At 36.8% G+C, this 26,328-nt stretch overlaps 1 protein-coding gene across 4 annotated transcripts in view; it reads right to left on the reverse strand.

Annotated features, from left to right (window-relative positions):
* NUP62CL (nucleoporin 62 C-terminal like) overlaps window positions 1–26,328 on the reverse strand; it is a 145,888-nt gene that overhangs the window by 47,605 nt on the left and 71,955 nt on the right. The gene's annotated exons all lie outside the window — the stretch shown is intronic.

Raw genomic sequence — 26,328 nt, forward strand, 5'->3', positions numbered from 1 at the left:
TGATGGAAGCTACTCTCTAGGGAGGGGTAGCCAAAACTGGACTCCCTCTGCCCACAGCTCCCAATCAAGGAATAGAGTATCCCAATGGGAGGGACAGGTAGCCAGCATTTCTTATCACTTCCAACACAGAGTTGAAGGGGTGAAATTCCTGTTCAGTATAGCCAAGAGTTCAGGGGCTCCCTTCCTTTACTCACAGGGTGGAGACTCTACCCCAAGTAGAGAAGGCTGAGAATACTGAGGCCCCAAACACCCTCACCCTGATTATTCCACCCCAGTTCACTTGCAGGGTTAAGGTCCACACCTGAAGAGGTAAGCAAGAAGACCAGTGGCTACTGCTACTGCTCAGTACCCAAAGCACTGGCTGAACGATTCTGCCCAGGGATAAAGGCCATTCATAAGAACAGAGAGCTCCCAAGCCATCCCCAAAATAACTGACTTTATTTGAAACAGAGTGTGAGGACATTCAAGCCCAAAACATTACTCTAAAAAATGGAGATTTGGGAGGTAAACAATTAAGAGGAGGCAGGGAGCTTTAAGAGAATAACAATTTAGGGTGTAAGTCGGATAGTTTATCAGAGATAACCAGGGAAAAAGGAAGCTGAAAAGGTCCGTCCTGAAATCGGAAGAATTAAGTACTGATGTACGCTACAACATGGATGAATCTTGAAAACATTATGCTAAATGTAAGAAGCCAGACCAAAAAAACAAAACAAAAAGCTTCATATTGTGAAATTCTATTTATATGAAATGTCCAGAATAGACAAATTCATGGACAGAAAATATATTAATGATTCCCAGGGTCTGGGAGGAGTGGGTAATGGGGAGTGACTGCTAATAGGTATAGGGTTTTTTTTGTGGGGGGGCTTTGAAAATGTTCTCAAATTACATAGTGGTGATAGTTGTACACTCTGTGACTATATTAAAAACCACTGGATTGTATACTTAAAAATGGTGATTTTTAAGATATGTGAATTATACCTTAATTATGCTATTATTAAAAAAACACATTATCATCTCAATAGAAGCAGTAGAAGCATTTGATAAAATCCAATACCCTTTCATGGCAGAAACACTCAACAAATTAGGAAGAGAAGGGAGCTTCCTAAACAGGATAAAGGGCACTAATGAATAATCTACAGTAACATCACACTTAATAGAGAAAGACTAAATACTTTCCCACTACCATCAGAAACAAAACAAGGATGTCTGCTCTAGCCACTTCCATTCAACAATACATTGAAAATTCTAGCCAGGACAATAGGCAGGAAAAAGAAATAAAACACATGTGGATTGAAAAGAAAGAAGTAAAACTATCTCTATTCATAGATGACATGATCACGAATACAGAAAATTCTAAGAAATAAAAAAAACTACTAGAACAATAAACAAGTTTTGTAAGGTTGCAGGATACAAGATTAATATATAAAAATAATTACATTTCTATATTATAACAATGAACAATACAAAATGAAATAAATTAAGAATATAATTCCATTTATGATTGCTCAAAAAGAAATATGGACAATTTTTAAATTACATAATGTACACAAAAATATGAAACATCATTGGAAGAAATTAAAGATGTTCTAAAGGATCTCATGTTTATGGATCAAAAGACTTAATATTGTTAAGATGGTGTGATAGACAGAAAACCAGTCCCCAAAGATGGCCTAATACTCAGAACCTGTGAACATATCGCCTTACTTGATAAAAGGGACTTTACAGATGGGATTAAGGTTAAATACCTTGAGATTATCCTGAATTATCCAAGTGAGAAAATTTAATGACCCCAATCCTTTAAAGCAGAGAACCTTTCCAGGATGTGGTCAGAGGCAGATGTGACTACAAGAGAATGGTCAGAAAGATACAAAATTGCTGATACAAATGGCCAACAAAGCACATGAAAACATGCTCACTATCCTTAGTCATTGGGGAATTGCAAATCAAAGCCACAATGAGATACTACATTATACCCATTAGGATGGCTATAATCAAAAAGATAGATCAAGTGTTGATGAGGATCCTGTTGGAAATGTAAAATTCTGTACCTCTTTGGAAAACTGTCTGGCATTTCCTCAATGGGCTAACATAGTGTTACCGTATGACCCAGCAATTTTACTCTTAGGGATATATATATATATATATATAGATATGCCAAAAAGAGATGAAACATATATCCACACAAAAACATATATGTGAATATTCATAGCAGTATTATTCAAAATATACAAAAGGCAGAAACAACCCAAATGCCTATTAACTGATGAATGGATGAATAAAATACAGCATATCCAAGCAATAGAATTGTACTTGCCATAAAAGAAAAAGTAGTAATACATGCTACCACATGAATGAGATTTGAAAGCATGCTAAGTGAAAGAAGCTAGTCACAAAAGACCGAATAATATATTATTCCATTTATAAAAAATATATGATTCCATTACAGAGACAAAATGTAGATTAGTGGTTGCCAAAGACTGGGGAAAAGGAGGAATGGGCAATGACTGCTAATGAGTAGAGAGTTTCTTTTGGGGATGATGAAAATATTCTAATACGGCCTGTTGTAATGGTTGCATAGCTCTGTGAACCACTGAACTGTACATTTTAAATGGCTGTATAGTATATAAAGAATAAATGAAGGTCTGGAATAAATTTTCAGAAAACAGATTACCTGCCTCTTTAAAAAGAAAACTATAAGGATAAATTAATGCATAATGACACAAATAAGATAGAGTTACTTGAAAGCAAAGTTCATATCTTTTCATCCTCACTGCAGATCAATGCACATGGCACATAATAGTAATTGTTCAATAAATGTTTCTGCTGAATTTAACCAACTTTTTCTAGACTCTAACACATAATTACAGATATTCTATTTCACCTTTAAAAGGAAAAAGGTGCTTAATAAGTAACTGTACTTGCATCTATTATTGCCTGCATTCAACTGTCATGGTTCTGCTATCCAAAACATCTAGGTCCTCTGGGGGTGAAAGAGACAGAAAAGAGATGTGGGGAAGGAACTGGAAACTTTACCACATACAAAAACTACTTAAAATTTACACAGTGCAATATCCCTATGTTTCATTTAGGAGAAGAACCATATGTACACTTTTAAAGAAATAACCAATTGTACTTTGGGAGGCCAAGGCAGGAGGATAGAGGTCAAGAGATAGAGACCATCCTGGCCAACATGGTGAAACCCTGTCTCTACTAAAAATAAAAAAAAAAAAATGACCTGGGCGTGGTAGTACACGCTTGCAGTCCCAGCTACTCAGGAGGCTGAGGCAGGAGAACTGCTTGAAACCAGGAGGCAGAGGTTGCACTGAGCTGAGATCGCGCCACCACACTCCAGCCTGGCAACAAAGCAAGACTCCACCTCAAAAAAAAAAAAAAAGAAAAAGAAAAGAAATAACCAGTTGTATAGCAAAAGCATTTATATTTACAATTCATTACCTATCTGAGAGGTTGAATTTTTAATATGGGTTTCATTGCTACTTCAATTTTTTCATTTGAAATTGCCTATTCATGTCATCTGCCCATTTTCACATCAAAGAATACTGTCTTATTACTGATATTTTTAAATTTTATTTTAAAGTTACATAGATATATTGCATAATAGTGGGGGTTGGGCTTCTAGTGTACCCATCACCCAAATAGTGAACACAGTACCCAATAGGTAATTTTTCAACCTTTACCCCTACCCCCAACTCTCTTCTTTTGGAGTCCCTAGTGTTTATTATTTTCATCTTAATGTCCATGTGTACCTACCGTTTAGCTCCCACTTATACATGAGAACATGCAATATTTGATTGTCTGTTTCTGAGTTACTTCACTTAGGCCTCTGGCTCCATCCATGATATCGCAAACGATATGATTTCATTCTTTTATGGCTGCATAGTCCAATCAACCACTTATGGACATTTAGGTTGATTTCATGACTTTGCCATTGTGAACAGTGCTGCAATAAACACTTAAGTGCAAGTGTCTTTTTTATATACTGGTTTCTTTTCCTTTGTATAGATATCCAGCGTGGAATTGCTAAGTCAAAAGGTGGTTCTATTTTTAATTCTCTGAGAAATCTCCATATTGTTTTCCATAGAAATTGAGACAATTTATATTCCTACCAACACTATTACTGATTTTTAATAAAAGTGTATATCAAGGCTATTTATTTTGTCATATGTTGCAATAATTCCTCTACCCCAGTTTGCCATTCAGTTTTTATTTTATTTTTATGTAGTCAAATCTTTCCATCATTTTTTCTCTCTGGTCTCTGTCTCTATATAATAGTCTATGTCTTCATATCACATTTAAAAAGACTTTTCTCTTAAACATATGAAAAGGTGTTCAACCTCACTTTTAAGAGAAAATTGCAAATTATAACTACATTGAGAATAATTTCATTTAACGAATGACAATAAGTCAAAAACTAAACACACTCTGTTAAGGACACTATAAAGAAGCAGGCAGCCTCACAGATTCCAAATGGGGGGATAAATTGGTACAACTATGGGAAACAACTGGTCAATGTTTTAAAAATTACAAATGCATCTATCTTTTGAAACAGCAATACTTTTTCTGGAAATTTAGCCCCAAAAATATACTAGAATACCTGTAAAATGACATGTAAAATGATATCCATTGCATCACTGTTTGTATTAGTAAAGGATTATGTAAACAACCCAAATGGCCATCAGCAAGGGACTGGATATATAAATTATAGCACATCCAGAGCATGGAATACTATGATCCTATAAAAAATACTGAAGAAAAACATACTGAGGAAGTTCTCTATGTACTGACTAATGTGAAAACATTCCAAATGTGTAAAATAAGCATATAAAGTTTTTAAGTAAGGTACAGAATACAAGTTAAAAAGCAAGGTACAGAATAGTGTCTAGAGTATACCATTTATATCAAAAAAGGCAGAGGACTAAGAATACGTATTTTTATTTCTCAACAAACTCATGAAGAAGCTCTGGAAAGACATATGCAATTACAGTGGTTAACTGAGTATGGGAAAGGGGCAGGGGTAATAAAGATGCAGATGGGGAATAATATACCTATTTATGCTATTTATAGTTTTATTTTTGAACCATTTGACTATGTTATTTTAAACTCCTATAGAAATGCTTATCTCCTCAACTCCAGAAATATTATTTACACATTTTCATATTCACCTATGCTTTAAAAACATTTATGGTTTCTTTTTTTTTTTTTTTTTTTTGAGGTGGAGTCTTGCTTTGTCACCCAGTTGGAGTGGTGCAGTGGCACAATCTCGGCTCACTGCAACCTCCGCCTCCTGGGTTCAAGTGATTCTCCTGCCTCAGCCTCCCTAGTAGCTGGGACTACAGGCATGCACCACAAGGCCCAGCTTTTTCCTTTTTTTTTTTTTTTTTTCCTGTAGTGACGAGGTTTCACCATGTTGGCCAGGCTGGTCTTGAACTCCTGACCTCAAGTGATCCACCCACCTCACCCTCCCAAAGTGCTGGGATTACAGGCATGAGCCATGCACCTGGCTATGGTTTTACTTTCTACCTTAAGTAACCAAGGATTTTTTTCAGTTAATCTTTTTAGGCAAAATTCATCCCCTTACCCACAATAACTGGTTAGCCAGCTACTGCAATTCATTTATTCACTACTCTATTCTCTATCTCACAAATTTGAAATGTCACTTTCACAAGCACAGGTTTGTTTCTGCACTGTACTTCAAAATATTTCACTGATTTTTCTTTCTATCCCTGTTCCATAGCACTAGAATTATTTTATTTTTATGTTACATAATATTTTAAATTTACAGGAAAAGAATACATTTATAATAATTTTCACATATTTTCTTGCAAGTTCTCATTACTTTCCTAAAAAAAAAAATAGAGGTGGCTAGTCTCATGCATTTATTCCCCCATATAAACTTTGAAATCTTGTCAAGTCCTTCCTTCCTTTCCTTCCCCCAAAGATTCCCATTATGGTTTTACAAGAACTGCATTAAATGTATAGATTAATTCAAAGATAAATGACATCTTTATCTTATAGGGTCTGAGCATTCAGTGGGTCTTTTCATTTATTCACATCCTCTTTTACATTCATCAGTAAAATTTTGTGGTTTGCTTCATCTAAGTCATGCATATTTTTAAAAGTTTACGCCTATGCATCTCATACTTTTGGCTGAAATTGTTAATTAGACCTTTCTCCATTATATTTCCCAACTGCTATTGCTTAAACATGGGAAAGCTATTGATTTTTGTATTATTTATTTTGTAACTGGTCATATTACTGAAACCTCTTTACTATCTCTAATTAAATTTACACTTGATTTATGCCCATATTTAAAAATCTTGATCATTTGTCCCAGATACTGGCATAATTTCAGGCGCCTGACCTTAAATCACATACCTAAAGGTAACTAGGGGAGCAAATACCACTTAATATGATTTGCTTTTAAGTTAAATGAATCTTAGAAAAGGATTTAAGAGACAAAAACCTTAGCTTCCTAATCACAGGACAAGATCAGAGTTGTTCGACATTACCAAATAATTCTTTGCTGTGGGGGACTGAACTGTGCACTGTAGGATGTTCAGCAGCATCCCTGGGCTCTGATGCCAGTAGCATCTCCTTAGTCTTGACAACCAAAAATGTCTCCAGATTTGGCCAAAATTCCCCCATGGTGGGGCCAACTGTCTCCAGCTGAGAACTACTGAACTAGAAGAAGGGTTCAATATCACAATTTCCTCCATCTAGTGCTATAAGGATCCCCAAATCAGCCTTAATTCCTTTACATTTAAGAAATTAAGAAAATGCCAACTATCTTAATAAATAGTAGGACATAGAAAATAGCAGTTTTTTTAAAAAAGAATAGAGGTAGTGGCCTTACACTACAAGATGGGGGGGCATGCTACAGTAACAAAATGGCAGTACTAGAACAAGAAAAAGAGATCAACAGAACAGAATAGAAAGTCTAGAAGCAGAGTCAAGCCAAGTCAAGTCAAACAATAATTTGGTGTATCAGGAAGGCAGCAACTTCAATTAATAGAGAAAGGATGTCTATTTAACAAAACACAATGGTTCAATTCACTAGTCTCTTAGGGGGAAAAAATTAAGATTCTTAAAAATATAAAACACAAAATAACCAAAAAAATAAGAATGTTGAGATGGAAAGGCCTATATGAATAAGCTTTGAGAGAACCCCTAAAAAATGAAAGTTTTGACAACATAATAACTAAAATCTTAGGCTAGGTGTGGTGGCTCATGCCTGTAATCCCAGTGCATTGGGAGGCCAAGGAGGGAGGATCATTTGAGGCCAGGAGTTCAAGACCAGCCTGGGCAACATAGCAAGACCCTGTCTTAAAAGAAAAATATTAGCCAGGCATGGCGGCATGTGCCTGCAGTCCTAGCTACTCCGGAGGCCGAGACGGGACAATCATTTGAGCCCAGGAGTTTGAGGCTGCAGTAAGCTGTGACTGTGTCACTGCACTCCAGCCTAGGTAACAGAGTGAGACCGTGTCTCTAATTAATTAAAATCTTAAGAACTTCCATTTCAGGGCAGATGGAGTAGCTGTACTTCTCCCTCTTCTTCCCCCTAGATACAACTAAAACCCCAGGACGTTACATATAAAATAGACATAAGAAGCCAAGGAGTGGTGGCTCACACCTGTAATCCTAGGACTTTGGGAGGCTGAGGTGGGAGGATCACTTGAGCTCAGGAGTTCAAAACCAGCCTGAGCAACATAATGAGGCCCTGGCTCTATTTCTTAAAAAAAGAGAAAAAGTAAAATAAGATAAAAAATAAATAAACCTAAGAAGATCCTGAAACGTAGAGAGAAGAAGGCAAACTGGCTAGGGATTCCAAAACCAAAGGAACAATATGGTGGTGAGTTCCCTAGGTTTTCTTTTTGCCTCATATTTCCCAGGCTTGGAGTTGAACAGGCTGGCAACCCAGAAATGCCAATGGGTATAAATTTTTCAAAAAGCCCTAACAAAAAAAGTCTGCTTTTTTTAGACAAAGGGCAAGGGAGGGGGCAGCCAAGCAAGTCAGAAAACTTTTAGACAATAACCACTCTAACTATAACCAACCACCACAGGAAAATTTGTGGTCCTATCTGCACTCATGCCAGCAAACACCAGGAGAGCCTAGACACCCACCCTTGTGAGGCTATAATAAGGCATCCCAACACCCTCTCCAGGGTGGTATAAAAGAAAGCCAAACTCGAAGGCAGGTTTTTCATCCCTGCCAGCAGTTAATAGACTCCATCCTCACCTTGCCAGCAGAAACCATGTCGGGGGCAGGAATCCCCACTCCACCTAGCAGTAACTTGGAGACCCTCATTTCAGGTATCCACTGAGACCAAGTATGGAAACTGAAGTTCTACTCCCATTCTGCAGTAAAAAGGCAGCACTTTTCCCCCCCTACCAGAACAATGTCAAATAAAGCCAGCCAAAGCAAAAGGTTTAAACCAGATCCAGAGTCTCATAACATAGTATGAGAATATCTAGGTTTCAATTTAAAAATCACAAAGATTTTAAAGCATTCATGTAAAACAAATTCATCAACAAACAATTATTAACACACTTCAAACAAATGAAAAAAAAACCGCCTCAGCACAAAAAAAGAGAAGGAAGAAAGAAAGAAAGAAACTAACTAACTAACTAATTATTGGTAAAGAAACAGAAGTTATAAAGAACCAAGCAAAAATTTTAGAATGAAAAATTTGTAATAGATGAAATGCAAAGGTTGGTAGAAGGACCCAGTAGTAGAATAGAGGGAGAATATAGAAATAAGAATCAGTGAACTGGATGATAGAATAATAGAAATTATCCAATCCAAACAACAGAGAAAAATAGACTGAAAAAAAATTAACAGAGCATCAGGTCCTGTTGGACTATAACCAAGGACTTAACTTTCATGTCATCAGAGACAAGAAGAGAAAGAGGGTAGCGCTAAAAAGTAAATAATAGCTGATAGAAAAATAGGTGAAAATGTCCCAAATTTATGCCAAAGAGGCATAAATGAACTGACTCAAGAAGCAGAGCGAACCCAAAAAGGATAAACACAAAGAAATTTACAAAAAGACACATAATAATTAAACTTCTGAAAACCAAAGGCAAAGAAAAAAACTTGAAAGCAGTAAGAGAAAAATGGCATCTAACCAAGAGAGAAAAGACTATTTAAATGACAGAGGATTTCTCATCAGAAAGCAGGAAAGCAAGAAAGAAGTAGCCCAATATTTTTCAAGTGCTGAAAGAAAAGAACTGTCAACTCACAGCTAACGAAAATATCCTCCAGAAAAAAGAGAGGAAATCAAGGCATTGAGAGTTGAAGGAAAGCTCAGAAAATCTGTTGCCAATAGACTACCGTAAAAGTAGTCCCAGCTACTCGGGAGGCTGAGGCAGGCGAATGGCTTGAACCCCGGAGGCGGATCTTGCAGTGAGCCGAGATCGCGCCACTTCCAGCCTGGACGACACAGCGAGACTCCGTCTCAAAAAAAAAAAAAAAAAAAAAACAACAACAAAAAAAAACGGCTAAAGGAAATTATAAAAGAAGGAATCTTGGAACCTCGGGAAGTAAAAAACAACAAATAAAAGCAAAAATATGGGTAAATATAATAGGCTTTCCTTCTTACCTTCAGTTTTCTTAATTATGTTTGAAAGCTGAAGCAAAAATTATAACCCTGTCTGATATGGCTCTAAATATATGTAGAGGAAATAGTTAAGACAATTGCATTACAAATGGGGAAGGGTTAAGGGACATACAGGGAGGAACAATTTTTAGACTTCACTCAAACTGGTAAAATAGCAATGCCAGTAGACTGTGATAAGATATGTATACTGTATATGATATCTAGAGTGACCGTAAAAGCTATACAAAAAGATACTCTCAAAAACACTATAGACAAATCAAAATGGAATTCTAAAAAATGTTCACATAACCAATAGGAAGGCAGAAATGGAAAAGAAAGAAATGAAAACTGTAATTTAAAAAATGACAGACTTAAGTCCTAATACAGCAATACAATAATTATAGTACATGTAAATGGCCTATACATACCAATTAAAAATTGGTAGAAGGAATTAAAAACACGACTCAACTATATGTTGTCTTTATGAAAGTCACTTCAAAAGTAATGATATAGGCAAGTTAAGAGTTAAAAGATGGGAAAAAATATACCATGCAACATTAAACAAAAGGGAGTAGGGAGTAGATATATTATTATCAGACAAAGTAGACTTCAGAACAAAGAAAATTACCATAGACAGAGGAGGATATTTACACAATGATAAGAGGGCCAATCCTCTAAGAAGTCTTAGTAATCATACGTGTATGAACCAAACAACAGAGCTTCCAAATATGTAAAGCAAAAACTGATGAAACTTACAGAGAAATTCACTATTACACAGTTAGAGATTTCAATACCCCTCTCTTACCAACTGATAGAACTTATCAGAAAATCAGCAAGGATACAGAAGAACTCAAAAACATCATGAACCTTCAGGATCTAATTGACATTTATAGAACACTTCACCCAACAAAGCAAAATACACATACTTTTCGTTTTTAAAAATCAATTTATTGGGTATATTTAATATATTCAACATAATGTTATGGGATACATATAAATAATAAAACAGTTACTATAGTTAAGCAAATTAACATAGCCATCATCTTACATAATTATCCATTTTTTTGTGTAACAGCAAAAATCTACTCAGTTTTGCAGATACTCTTAATACACAATTTTGTTAACTATAATCCTCATGATGTTATATATTAGATCTCTAGGCTTGTTCATCCTACATATCTACTACTTTAAAAAAATGTCAATAGCATTTGGGGTACAAGTGGTTTTTGGTTACATGGATGAATTATATAGTAGTAAAAAATACACATACTTTTCGAGCGGGGCGTGATGGCTTACTCTTGTAATCCCAGCACTTTGGTTGCTGGGGTGGGCAGATCACTTGAGGTCAGGAGTTCGAGACCAGCCTGGCCAATACGGGGAAACCCTGTCTCTACTAAAAATACAAAAATTAGCTGGGCATGGGGGTGCATGCCTGTAATCCCAGCCACTTGGGAGGCTGAAGCAGGAGAATTGCTTGAACGTGGGAGGCGGAAGTTGCAGATCACGCTACTGAACTGCAGCCTTGGTGACAGAGCTAGACTCCGTCTCAAAAAACAAAACAAAAGAATACACATACTTTTCAAGTGCCCATGAAAGAAATACCAAGATAGATCATATATTTAGCCATAAAACAAACAATGACAAATTTAAAAGAATTAAAATGATAGAGTGCATTCTCCAACTACAATTGAATCAAACTAGAAAGATAACAGGAAAATCTTCAAACATTTGGAAACTGAACACTTCTAAATAATAAATGGGTCAGAGAGGAAGTCTCAAGAGAAATTTAAAAATACACCAAATTGAATGAAAATGAAAATACATCCTATCAAAATTTGTGAGACACAAAGCAGTACAGACAGGGAAAGTTACAGCATTAAATGCACACATTAGAAAAGAAGAAAAATCTAATCAATAATTTAAGCTCCCAACTGAAGAACCGAGAAAAAAAAAATAGCAAAATAAGCCCAAAGCAAACAGAAAAAAAGAGCAAAAACTCAGTAAAATTAAAAACGAAAACAATAAAAAAAAAATTGTACAAACAGCTAATTTATTTATTTATTTATTTATTTATTTATTTTGAGATGAAGTCTGGCTCTGTCACCAAGGCTGGAGGGCAGTGGTGCTGTCTCGGCTCACTGCAACCTCTGCCTCCCGGGTTCAAGCAATTCTCCTGCCTCGGCCTCCCGAGTAGCTGGGATTACAGGCACGCACCACCATGCCCGGCTGACTGTTGTATTTTTAGTAGAGACGGTGTTTCACTATGTTGGCCAGGCTGGTCTTGAACGCCTGACCTCAGGTGATCTGCCCGCCTAGGCCTCCCAAAGTGCTGGGATTACAGGCGTGAGCCACTGCACCCGGCCAAGAGCTGATTTTTGGGAAGATCTATAAAATTAACAATTCTAGTAAGACTGACAATAAAAGAGGGAAAACACAAATTACCAATATTAGGAATGAAAACAGGGGATACCGTGACACACCCAGCAGACATCAAAAGAATACTATGCCCATGAATTTAATAATTTAGAAGAAATGGACCAACTTTTCAAAAAACATAAACGACCACAATTCACCAATATGAGAAACATCATTTGACTGGCCCTATGACAATTAATGAATTTGAATTCATAAATGTGAAAACTCCCAAAAATCAATCTCCAGGTTGGGATGATTTCATTGGAAAATTCTACCAAATGTTTAAAGAATTTCTTTCAGAAAATGAAACAGAAGAACTCAATTTATGAAGCTAGTATTACTCACTGCCCAACTCATTTTATGAAGCTAGTATTACTCACTGACCAAAACCAGACAGACAATAGAAAAAAGAAAACTGCAGACCAATATCCTTCATGAACATAAATGCAAGAATCCTTAATGAAATAATAGCAAATATAATTCAACAATATATAAAAGAACTATATACCATGACAAGTGGGATTTATTTCAGAGATGCAAGGTTGTTACAATATTTAGGTCCAGTTGATGTAATTCACTGTATTAGTGGGATAATGAAAACCAATCACATGACCATATCAATTGACACAGAAAAAGCATTTGAAAAAATTCAACACCCAGTCATGGTAAAAACTCCCCCCCACCACTCCCCCCCACGGCCAAAAAAAAATTGGAATACAGAGAGGGGAACTTCCTTAACTTGATAAAGAGCACCAACAAAAAACTGCAGCTAAGACTATACTTAATAGTGAAAGACTGAATGTTTTCCTCCTAAGATCAATAACAAGGCAACTTGCTCTCACCACTCTTATCCAAAACAGTGCTGGAAGTTCTAGCTATTGCATTAAAGCAAGAAAAAAAGGCATCAGATTGGAAAGGAAGAAATGAAACTATCTCTATTTGCAAATGACATAATTATCTATGTAGAACAATCATAAGAAATTTACAAAAAAAACTCCTAGAATAAATGAGTTCTCCAGTGTTTCAGGATACAAGATAGACATACAAAATCAACTGTATTTCTATATACTAGTGATGAAAAGCAAACGCAATATCATGTGCAATCTCTAAAAAAAAGAAATACCTAGGTATAAGTTTAACAATAGAAAAAATCACAAACAGCATTCTGTCTTTTGTAAAATCATATTATCCACTGACATTACTCAAATCCTCATGCAAAAAGGACCCATATAATACATTGCTATTTTGGATGCTTTTTTTCTCACTAAAAAAAGACATGAACTGATAAGATATACAGATGATAAGCACAGGAAAAGATGTTCAACATCATTAACTATCAGAGAAACTGTAAATTAAAACTACAATTATGATATCACTATCTACAAAAATGGCTAAAATAAAAAATAGTAACACCAAATGATAGTGAGGATACAAAGAAACTAGATCTTGTATACATTGCTGGTGGGTATGTAAAATGGTATAGCTAACATGGAAAAGTTTGGCAGTTTCTTATAAAACTGAATATGCAACTACCGTATGACCCAGAAATTGCACTACTGGGTATTTATCCCAGAGTAATGAAGACTTATATTCATGAAAAAAATCAGTACACAAATTTTCATATCATAGCAGCTTTATTCATAATAGCCAAAAAGTAGAAAAAATACAAATATCCATTCATAGATAATAGTTTAAAAAAAACTGTAATACATCCATACAATATAACAGTATGCAGCAATAAAAAGAAACAAGCAGGCCAGGCACAGTGGCCCATGCCTGTAATCCTAGCACTTTGGGAAGCCAAGGCAGGAGGACTGCTTAAGCTCAAGAGTTCGAGACCAGCCTGGGCAACATGGTGAAACCACGTCCCTACAAATAATAATAATAATAATAATAATAATAATAATAATACTAAATTAGCCAGGTGTGATGGTGCACGTCTATGGTCCCAGCTACTCAGGAGGCTGAGGTGGAAGAATCACTTGAGCCTGGGAGGTCGAGGCTGCAGTAAGCCATGATCATGCCACTGTACTCCAGCCAGAGCGAGAGCGAGACCCTGTCTCAATGAAAGAAAGAAAGAGAGAGAAAGAAAGACAGAAAGAAAGAAAGAAAGAGAAAGAAAGAAAGAAAGAAAGAAAGAAAGAAAGAAAGAAAGAAAGAAAGAAAGAAAGGAAAGAAAGAAAGAAAAGAAAGAAAGAAAGAAAGAAAGGGAAAGAATCGATACAGACAACAATCTGGATGAATCTCCAGAAAATTACGCTGAGTGAAAAAAGGCATTCCCAAAAGATTATATAGTATATGGTCCAGTGTATATAATATTTTATTAACTGCATTTTGGTTTAGCAAGATCCTGAATGTCTTCTCATTAATGTTGAATACAGGTTAAATGTATTTTACTGAAACCTAACTGGAAACTGGTTACCCATGTATAGTATATAAGATGTCTCCACTAGCCAAAATATTTTAGCAAGAATATACCATTCCCAAATCATGCCATATAACTGACTTTTTGCATCATATAATATTCTCTAAAATGTCATACTACCCTAAAGATATGCTTTCTTGTTCTATTGTTCCTCCTGATAAATTTCATTTCAGAAGTTTTAAGAGAGGAAGAAAAACAATTAACAGATTGTGAACAAGAAATATTTGTTAAACATAAGCATTAAACAATTGAACAAAATATTTCAGGGTAACTCTGATTACTATATGCCAATTTGTCTAGACTACTGGTTCTCAGGAGTTTGTTGCTTTTTCCAAAACAAAGATTGATTGGTTCTAAACCTAAAACTATAAACCAGAAGGGGCACTTTGTATTCAATTTCTCCTACATTCATCAATAACACTAACTTCCAACAAGAGAAGTGACCACATTTGGATTTGAATCAATCAAGTAAGAATCTCAAAATCAATCTTGAATACTGTGCTTCTCCATTAGAGAGCAGAGTTCAAACCTTACTTGTAGACTGTCTGCCAAGGATGAAAGGAGCTATTGGTTGTACAGCAGTTGTGCCACCAGATGCCTAAGTAGCAGGAATAAGGGGTAATTCTACAAATGCTGTTGGCTGAGCTGCATGCCTCATGGAAACAATATTGAAACTGGTGCTCCCAGTCTGAGGTGTGCCTCCACCGATGAATGAGAAACCTGAATAGCAGAGGAGGGAGAAGAGCCAAAAGCAAAAGGAGTGGATGCTGTCACCTCATGTGACAGGGTATTGCTAGTTGCAGCATTAGTAAGGGTGTTGGCACCTACCCCAGAAGCCCCTGTAATCACTGTAGGTTGTGTGGAAGCAGTGTTGCCCAACTTTTTTTTCTTTTTAATTGTTGTGGGCTTAGTAGGTGTATCACTTTACGGTTACATGAGGTATTTTAATACAGGCACATTCTAAATAGAAAAAAGGAAACAAAAATGAACGTAATAGTTATCTGACATATTAAAAGGCAACTAGATAACACGGCTCCTGTCAAATTAACTTTTAAATGTGAAGGTTTTGTTCTATAGGTTATTTCATCTCAATACAGAAAAATAACCAGATATTAATATAGGAATACATGTACAGAGCTCCATATTTCTCATTCATAGATAAAGGTTACCTAATTTGATCCACCTTAAGGGGAAAAACATTTTAAAATGTTTTAATGGGGAAAGAGTAGTTCAGAAAATTTTGTCTTCTGTAGAGACAAAAGGACTTATACAGCCGGGCGCCGTGGCTCACACCTGTAATCCCAGCACTTTGGGAGGCCGAGGCAGGTAGATCACGAGGTCAGGAGTTTGAGACCAGCCTGGCCAAGATGGTGAAACCCTGTCTCTACTAAAAATACAAAAATTAGCCAGGCACAGTAGCACACGCCTGTAATCCCAGCTACTCAGGAGGCTGAGGCAGGAGAATCGCTTGAACCCAGGAGGCAGATGTTGCAGTGAGCCAAGATTGCGCCACTGCAATCCAGCCTGGCGACAGAGTGAGACTCCATCTCAAAACAAAAAAAAAAGGACTTATACTTCCTCCTTCTGCCAGTCCAGCACCTTATTAAACAACACAAGTTTTTGTTTTAGACACTAAATCAAACAACACGCATCTCTTTAAAACAATTTTTAGAGATTTTTAATCTTTTTTTCCACACTAACCAACTTCAGAAAAGTTTAGAAATTTTTAAATGTATTTCATGACCCATGACAAAATGCTTCAATATTTAAATTAATCCTCCTAAGAAAGATTATTTAGCATTCAATTACAAGTTATTAGATAACTACAACAGGATAAAGGAGAATTCCAGAGGGAATACCCTTGCTCTCACCAGGTTCTCAGGTGCTACTAAAAGACATGAGGCTATCAGTGCTACGAAAAAACAAGTGGATTTACCTAAAAAGGCATGAAATGAGTACCTCCTTTAAAATTCTGAGATGCATGAGGGAAAACTATATAATTAGTTCATTACAATGATCAATGGGAAAAGATCTCTCTAAAGAGTCACTTATTCAGCAGGTAGCCTAATTTCAAGATGATACATTTCCAATACTCAGTGAGTACTCCTCCTATGGTTCATATAAAATGAAGGGAGACCACAGTACAGAATCCAGTGTGCTTGTGCCTCAAATCTCAGATGCCTTCAATTTGGTAGACTACCTTGGGAATAAATAGCATAATTCCAAATAGATTTTCATTTTTGAGACAGCGTCTCGCTCTGTCACCCAGGCTGGAGTGCAGTGGTGCAATCATGGCTCACTGCAGCCTCAACCTCCCGGGCTCAGGCAATCCTCCCACCTCAACCTCCTGAGTAGCTGGGACTACAGGCACATACTACCACGCCCGGCTAATTTTTTGTATTTTTTGTAGTGACGGAGTTTTGCCATGTTACCCAGGCTGATCTCAAACTCCTGTGCTCAAGCAATCCACCTGCTTTGGCCTCTCAAAGTGCTGGGATTACAAGCGTGAACCACTGCGCCAGGCCAGAAATAGTTGATTTAGAAGTAACATATCATGTCTTTACCCAGTTTGTCTCTCAGAGACAATTACCTTTGTATCCACTAAAAAAATCAGAAACTGTATTGCTCTTACTCTAAGGAAAATTCAGTTGCTACTGGGGCAGTTGACACAACCAGTGTTCCAAAAATGAATCCTGTAGTCTGTGTAGCTGGAGCTGGATGTGAATAAGCCAGTGGAAGATGAAGATGCACTTGCAACTGGTTGGGACGAAACCCTCAAATTTAACCCTCCTATAGCAGATGTAGAGAAAATAAACCCTGTAGTGGAAGTAGTCACTGTTGTTTTTGCAGAGCCAAATAATGAACCCACCTGTAAAGTTCCTCCAAAATTAAACCTGCTCATGACTCCAAACCCTAAAAAAGGATAAGAGAAGAATGGGAAAAAAAATTAGAGCTCTCAATGAGACCTCAAAGAAAAGATGGTGGACAGAAGCCACACTGGAGTTGCTCCCTCGTACTCCAAACTTCTAGAAATACCAGTTTACAATCATTTAATAAAAACATTTTTTAACACAAGGCAAAGTTTTTCCAGAAAGAAGGAAAATTTTCCAAGTGTCAGACAGAAAGAGAATTCACACTCATGAGCAGAAGTTAATGTTGATTAGCCCAAGATGATACCTTGAATGAGATATGTGCCTTAATAGCTGGAAATACAATGCTGAATTTGGGGTACGATTTAAGGCTACCTGGTAAGACCACAGGCTCCTGAATCAGCAGAGACCTAGTGAAGTTTAAATCTGGGAAACATCCACAGGAGCATGGAAAAGACAAGAGACATGTGAGAATCCCAAACTGCTACAGAAGATATGCATAGATGGCTCAAATTCAATTTATGTTTGTGATGTAGAAACTTCAAGATAAGATGTTATCATAAAAACTGGTTAGGAGTTGATAAAACCTTCAAGGTCCAGGAAGGTTGCCCATGACATTACTCAAAAGGGACATCTCCACTTCCTAGGTCACATATAGTCAAAAAAAAGCCCTTAGAAGATTAACTCACAGACAAGAAATACAAAACATCTAAGTCAGTCATCTTCAGACCTAAGAAAATGAGAGAATTCTTTTCCAAGAAATTAGAGATAAAAGCACAATCTGAATAGCACATCAAAATATATGTTTGATATGTTCAAAGAGCTCAAGAAAGAAATAGCATCCATAAAACTAAGTGAATGTGAAAAAGAACCAAAAGGAAATCCAAGAAATGCGTATCAGTATTAGAAATAAAAATGCTCAAAAGACAGATTTAAATAATAGACTACACAGTTGAAGAGAAAAAAATTAGCAAATTAGAAGAGAGAACAGAAAAAAATCTGCCAGTACCGAGGGCAGATAAAAATAAATAAATAAAAAAGATGGAAAAGGGGAGAGAATTAAGAAATAAGGAGAAAAAGAAGCTCCAATATATATCCAGAAGGAACGGAGAAGGAAAAAATAGAATGGCAGAGGCAGTATTCAAAGAGTTGATAAGTGAATTTCCTGGAACTGAAGAAAAATTAGTTCTCAGATTTAAAAAGCCACCAAGTGCAAGCAGGCAATCCCTCCTCACTACCATACAAACACACATACCCGTTATATACAATATATTGAAACCCTACAGAGAAAAAATTCTCATAGTTACCAGAGAGAAAAAAACAAATTTACCTAATAAGGAGCAACAACTAGATTGACAGCAGGTTCTTCATTAGCAATAATAAACATTAGAAGACAGTGGGAAAATATCTTAAAAGTGTTAAGGGAAAAGTCATTGTGAACTTATAATTCTATCCCAGTCAAAATTAATAAAATGAGATGACTAAAAATTAGTTTTTAACACAGTAGCTCTGAAAGGCAATTCTAACAAATTTCAAAAGTGTCTCATTAAAACTAAGAGTTGCATTACTTTATGCACCACTAAGAAAGGAAGGGAGAAAAACCACCAACCTGTCATAATTCCTTATTATTTAATTTTTAGAATTATGACAGGTTGGTGGTTTTTCTCCCTTCCTTTCTTAGTGGTGCATAAAGTAATGCGGGACTATAAATCATGCTGCTATAAAGGCACATGCACACGTATGTTTATTGCGGCATTATTCACAATAGCAAAGACTTGGAACCAACCCAGATATCCAACAATGATAGACTGGATTAAGAAAATGTGGCACATATACACCATGGAATACTATGCAGCCATAAAAAATGATGAGTTCATGTCCTTTGTCGGGACATGGATGAAATTGGAAATCATCATTCTCAGTAAACTATCACAAGAACAAAAAACCAAACACCGCATATTCTCACTCATAGGTGGGAATTGAACAATGAGAACACATGGACACAGGAAGGGGAACATCACACTCTGGGGACTGTTGTGGGGTGGGGGGAGGGGGGAGGGATAGCATTGGGAGATATACCTAATGCTAGATGACGAGTTAGTGGGTGCAGCGCACCAGCATGGCACATGTATACATATGTAACCAACCTGCACATTGCACACATGTACCCTAAAATCTAAAGTATAATAATAATAATAATAAAAAGAAAGAGCTCTTTTCATTGTAGACATAGATTTTAATCAAACATGCATACATTAGAAAAACGTATAAGCAAAGTAACTTGGTTAATGTATCTCAAAAATTCACATTGAGTCCAATTTTTTTTTTTTTTTTGAGACGGTCTCCTTCAGTCACCCAGGCTGGAGTGCACTGGCACAATCTCAGCTCACTGCAACCTCCACGTCCCGGGTTCAAGCGATTCTCCCGCCTCAATCTCCTGAGTAGCTGGGACTACAGGCGTGTGCCACCATGCCTGGCTAATTTTTGTATTTTTAGTAGAGACTGGGTTTCACTATGTTGGCCAGGCTGGTCTTGAACTCCTGACCTCAGATGATCTGCCTGCCTCAGCCTCCCACAGTGTTGGGATTACAGACATGAGCCACCGTGCCAGGCCCCAATTGTCAACACAAATTTCTTGATAACTTCTATGCCACCAGGAGCACTGTTAAAGCAGCATTTTTAAAAATAACTTATAAGAGAACTAAAAGCCATTTTTGCTATGCTCTTAAGTCAGCTTTGCAAATATGTAGACTAGTTTTCCTTTTGTCTCCCATTTCAGCATATTGATAACTAAATCTGATTTACTGTCTCCCCTATTCTCTCCCCACAACCACTATTTTCTAAGAGTTAAAGGTGATCCTCCATTGTCTCAGGGATTTTTCACTTCAGTCATCCATTATGAAAGTTTTGATCCTAAAGATTTTGATATTATCTGTGCATGCAGGAACAACTATCATGTCACAACTGCCACCTGGCCAAAAGATACCATTCAACTATTAGACTTGCCTCCATTTCAGAGATGTTAAGATATGAAAAAAATGTACCTCTTTAAATGGCTGAGATACAGCATCTTGAATACTGTTAGTGTCATGGGTATAAGGGAAAACTTTCCCAAAAGTAACTCTGAAGGACAACATTTATCTGAATGTGTTAGTTACAACATGCTTATTTTTAAGTCTTATACACATCTTAAAACTTTTTAAATGTGAGCTCCAAATGGTGATTTCAACTGTAACAACTCAATCCTGGAAGGCACAGAAAGGGAAGCAATAAGAGCATTTGCTGTGTTTAGTTTTATATTCCCAAGTGTACCACTTTCCTGAGGTTACAAGTGCTATGTTGTTATAAATTATAATAATATTATTACAGGTTTTATAACATATAATTATGTATTATATGTTTTAATATACATGATGATAATATAAATATTGATAGAAAAATTCATTGTTTGTCAAACCATGGTGGATGTTTATCCTGTAAAAGAAATTGACAAACACTTCCAGATTTAGGTATTGTCATCAATGTCATATTGCAGACAAAACTAAAGTTTTCTGGTAGCCATCAAAAGGTGGATTTTTTTTCCTATGCCCTTGCATTTATGGAATTTCTATTCTTTTGGAAATAATTTAAGAGTCTTCCTATTAAATGTAGCACATAACTTTAATTTTTTTCTGCCTTAGAAATTTGAGAAATAAAACAAAAAAATCACTTTTTGGACTAAAAGTACATTTTTGTCACTAAAAATTTGGAATTAAAGATTCTTGCCCTTCCACTTCATTTAGATCTTAAATATTTCATATCCTTAGCTTTTTTATTTTTTAATCTATTTTGCTTGACCAGTTTCTGACAAAGGTGTTTAAAAGCCTCCAATTATTATGAATTGTCAATTTCTCCCTATAATCCCATTGCTTTTTCATTTATATATTTCTTTTGTTTGTTTGTTTGTTTGTTTTGAGATGGAGTTTCACTCTTGTTGTCCAGGCTGCAGTGCAATGGCACAATCTCGGCTCACTGCAACCTCCGCCTCCCAGGTTCAAGCGATTCTCCTGCCTCAGCCTCCCAAGTAACAGGCATTACAGGCATATGCCACCACGCTCGGCTAATTTTTTTTTTTTTTTTTTTTTTTGTATTTTTATAGAGATGGGGTTTCACCATGTTGATCAGGCTGGTCTCAAACTCCTGACCTCAGGTGATCCACCCACCTTAGCCTCCCCAAGTGGGGGGATTACAGGCGTGAGCCACCACGCCCGGCCTCCTTTATGTATTTCAAGACTGTATTGTTAGGGGCCTATATGAAGTTCACAGTTGACAGACTCTTGGTAAATTTTCTTTCTTTCATCGGTATGAAGTAACTAATTATTACTAAACTGCCTTAAGTCATATTTTGTCTGACACTGATGTTGGCTCACCACTTTTCTTTAGGTTGGTATTGGCCTAGTGCATCTTTTTCTATTCCCTTGTTTTCAACCTTTCTGTGTCATTTTAAATGTGGTTTTTGTAAGTAGCATAGCTGAAATATTTTAAATCCAATCTGACAGTCTGTTAGTGAGTTTAACTTACTTACATTTATTGTGACTACTAACACTACTGGATTTTTCTTCCATCTTACTTTGTATTTTTTATTTGCCAGGCTCTATATATCTTTTATCTTTTTCTGCATATTCGGATTGATGAGATTTTCTTTATTCTCTTAATTTTTCCCAGGCATGGAAATTACATATTCTATTAATTTGTAAGCATTCTCTTGAATTATTTCTTTTAATACAGACTGAAATTTATATTTTTTAAAACAAAGTCTGAAATTAATCAGTATTCCCTATCCTTTTTTAACAAACAGGAACTTAGCACACTTTAGCTTCCCTATGCATATCATTACTTTATTAAAAAATGGGAAACAGGTCTGTACGCCCTATCTGTAGCAATCAAGAGGAATACGCTATCTCTGCCTTGTTGGGTTTCTCCAGACAACCTCTCTTCCTCTTCTAAGTAACCTCTCCTTATCCACACTGCCTAACTACAGGAGCTTAAAGCTGACAAAACTACAGCTTTGTATGTTGAGCCCAGCTTACAGTCTCTCTTGGGTGACTCAATGCAAGCACACACATTCAAAGAAAGGAATACTAGATGATAAAGGCCCTCAGCAGAAAGCCCACTAGGCCCCCAAAAATCATCAGAGCTTATTAGAAGGGCTACTAGAAATGAGCAGAATGTTCCCTACCTGGCAGTCCAATCTAAATGGGGCTTACTGAATTAACTAAATGGCTGGAGAGAAAGAAAACAACTGAATGAGTGTTGATGCCCACTAGACTGTTCTAGTCATTTAAATGCATTTGGAGCCTCAGTTTCCTCACTTCTAAAATTCTGATGGTTTCATTAAGTGAATAACCAAAATATTATTTTAAAAATAAGTTTGCAAAGGACTCTTCACATATATTACCTTGTCTAATTTAATTTTATGTAAAGTGCTATGTGAAAGCTTTCCAAAATATAATGCTGGGGTTATCCTCACTGCTGGTGAAGAACCAGAAAATCAAAGATAATTATAGAGCACTACTGAGATGTGAAGCCAGCTGGGCTTCTGGGTCAGGTGGGGACTTGGAGAACTTTTCTGTCTAGCTAAAGGATTGTAAATGCACCAATCAGTGCTCTGTGTCTAGCTAAAGGTTTGTAAACACACCAATCAGCACTCTGTAAAAACGCACCAATCAGTGCTCTGTGTCTAACTAATCAGGTGGGGACCTGGAGAACTTTTCTGTCTAGCTAAAGGATTGTAAATGCACCAATCAGCACTCTGTGTCTCGCTAAAGGTTGGTAAACACACCAATCAGTGCTCTGTGTCTAGCTAAAGGTTTGTAAACACGCCAATCAGCACTCTGTAAAAACACACCAATCAGCGCTCTGTGTCTAGCTAAAAGTTTGTAAACGCACCAATCAGCACTCTGTAAAAACAGACCAATCAGCACTCTGTAAAATGGACCAATCAGCACTCTATAAAATGGAACAATCAGCAGGATGTGGGTGGGGCCAAATAAGGGAATAAAAGCTGGCCACCCAAGCCAGAAGCCGCGACCCACTTGGGTCCCCTTCCAGGCTGTGGAAGCTTTGTTCTTTCACTCTTCGCAATAAATCTTGCTGCTGCTTGCTCTTTGGGTCCGCACAGCCTTTATGAGCTATAACACTCACTGCGAGGTCTGCAGCTTCACTCCTGAAGCCAGTGAGACCACGAACCCATCAGGAGTAAGAACAACTCTGGACGCACCGCCTTTATGAGCTGCAACACTCACCATGGAGGTTCACTCCTGAAGCCAGCAAGACCACAAACCCACCAGGAGGAAGGAACAACTCCAGACACACCACCTTTAAGAGCTGCAACACTCACTGCAAAGGTCTGCAGTTTCACTCCTGAAGTCAGCAAGACCACGAACCCACCAGAAGGAGGAAACTCCGGACACACCATCTTTAAGAACTGTAACACTCACTGCGAGGGTCCACAGCTTCATTCTTGAAGTCAGCGAGACCAAGAACCCACCAGAAGGAACCAATTCCGGACACACTATCAACTGGCCCAGACAGTGAACATAAACTGGATTTCAAACTACAATTTTAAAAAATTACTATTCATCTATCTCATGTATCAGCATGCAAATTATCTGCTCTGTGTACTACTTACTATTATTTATTGATTCCAGGAGTGTTCTCGGTAGTAGGAAACCTGATCTAGAATCAATAAATGACGGTAGGTCATTTCAGGACACACCACTTTATCACTCAAGTTCTAGACTCTCTTATGTAATATAAAGGGGAAAAGATAAAAGGAAGCACTTATTGAAACTGAAATCCCTTACCTTCATTACCTAACAACAAACCAAAAAGGTATTTTGATCTCCATTCTATAGCTGAGGAAGCAGAGGCTCTGAGACACTAACTTTCCTAGGGTCAAGCAACTAGTAAGTGAAGGAACTGGACACAATTCTTCTATTTTAATACTAGCTTAAGCAACACATCATTAGGAAGATAAATCTACTGTGTGTCAAAAGGCAGAAACAAAATCAGTTCAAGCCTGGGTACCTATTATAAGCCATTTCAGCATAATGTTTAAGGATTTCTGTCTCACAAAGTATAAATGATTTTGAGAGTAATCATTCATTCCCCTACATTTACTTTGAGAAATGACTGTCAAGAGGTGACTAGCACAGAAGCTTAGCCATACGATTTATTAAAAATTGTTCCTAGTTTCTTAGAAGCAAATAGACTATTCTTCTTTAGAGGCAACATTTTCCCTAAAATGCCTAGTTATTGACAATCATCAAGTTCCATGAATGCACTCAACCTTCTCAAGAACATCATGACAGAGATGTGGCCTGAAAATTCACATATGATTAGTCATGTTATAAAACCATTTCTATAAATAGCAACCTCTGGCAATACATACGATTGTTTAACACATCATTAATTAGAGAGGCAGAGATGCAAAGGAAGTCCAAATTCATGGAAGAAACCCCTTGTTCTACCAAGATATAAAGTCTTCCAGAAAAAGTACTCAAGAAGAAAGTAGAAAAATCTAAGCCTCAAAGCACAGTAATGACCCTATTTGTCAGTAATAGTTATGCATGCCAACTCTGGAAGTAAAAACTGAATTACTAATGTCTTACTCTAAATGTTTCTGTTCACAGAGAGAAATTGATAGGGAGAGGTGAAGTTAGCCCAGGCATTTTGAAGGAAACAGAGAGGGATCAAACTTCAAATGGTAATCATCTTATGCCAAAACAAAATATAGGGCTTCTGAAAATGGTGCATTGGTTTCAAGTTCATATTAAACATCTTAAGCAGTATAATTTGCTGATTATCTTTCACATTAAGTTCTTTTTTCCCCCTTCATACTATAGCTTCTCAAAGCCTTAAGGTTGGAATCTAATTTTAAGACCTAGAAAAAGTTTTTATTTTAATCCCAAAATGAGGATAAATTCTTCAAATGTTAAAAGTGTGATATTGCTGAAGACTGTAAATTGCTCATGTGAAGTTTGATCCTGTAATCCCAGCACTTTGGGAGGCCGAGGTGGGCAGATCATGAGGTCAGGAGTTCGAGACCAGCCTGAGCAACATAGTGAAACCCCGTCTCTACTAAAAATACAAAAATTAGTCGGGCATGGTGGTGAGTGCCTGTAATCCCAGCTACTCAGGAGGCTGAGGCAGAAGAATCGCTTGAACCTGGGAGGCGGAGGTTGCAGTGAGCTGAGATCGCGCCACTGCACTCCGTCCTGGGCAACAGAGTGAGATTCCGTCTCAAAAAAAAAAAAAAAAAAAAAAAAGAGAGAGAGAGAATCTTGGAGGAGCTGAGAAGGACCCAAGGAATGGCAGAGTGTACGTGCGGGCATGAAGACCTAGGAAGAGGTATGGCTGCTTGGAAAGGGGGTGGAGGGATGCAAGAGAGGGCAGGGAATAGGGGAGGGTAGGTGAGGAGAGGAGAGAGAGTAAAATACTTGAAAGAACTAACTGGTGAATAGCAGTCAAATGCAAAAGACAGCCTCAAAGGTATGCCCATATTTATAAGAATCTTTCCCAAAACTCTGGAAAAGTAGAGCAAAAAAACCCTCAAAAAACAAAAAACTGGAGAATTCTGAAGAACGATAATCATGAAAACCTTTTACAAACATGCAAGTAAGAAAAGTTGTCATATAAAGATCTCAAAAACTATTATTTACAAGGAAAAACAGATCTGGCTAATATAACTTAAAGTTTATTTTTTAATAGGAATGTTCACTTTTATCATGGCCTCACTCCACAGAAAATAAAGCAATTAAACATATGCTTCTGAAAAAATAAGCATAATTCTTATGTTTCTAATTTTTAGTTTTTTAATTGTGGTAAAATACATATGATATTTGCCATTTTACCCACTTTAAAGTGTACAATGTTGGTAGTATTAGGTACACTCATGATGTTATTCAACTGTCACAACTATCTATTAACAAAACTTTTTCATCATCCTGAACAGAAACTCTGT

The sequence above is a fragment of the Pongo pygmaeus genome, chromosome X, assembly GCF_028885625.2.
Source record: "Pongo pygmaeus isolate AG05252 chromosome X, NHGRI_mPonPyg2-v2.0_pri, whole genome shotgun sequence".
NCBI classification, from domain to species: Eukaryota; Metazoa; Chordata; class Mammalia; order Primates; family Hominidae; genus Pongo; species Pongo pygmaeus.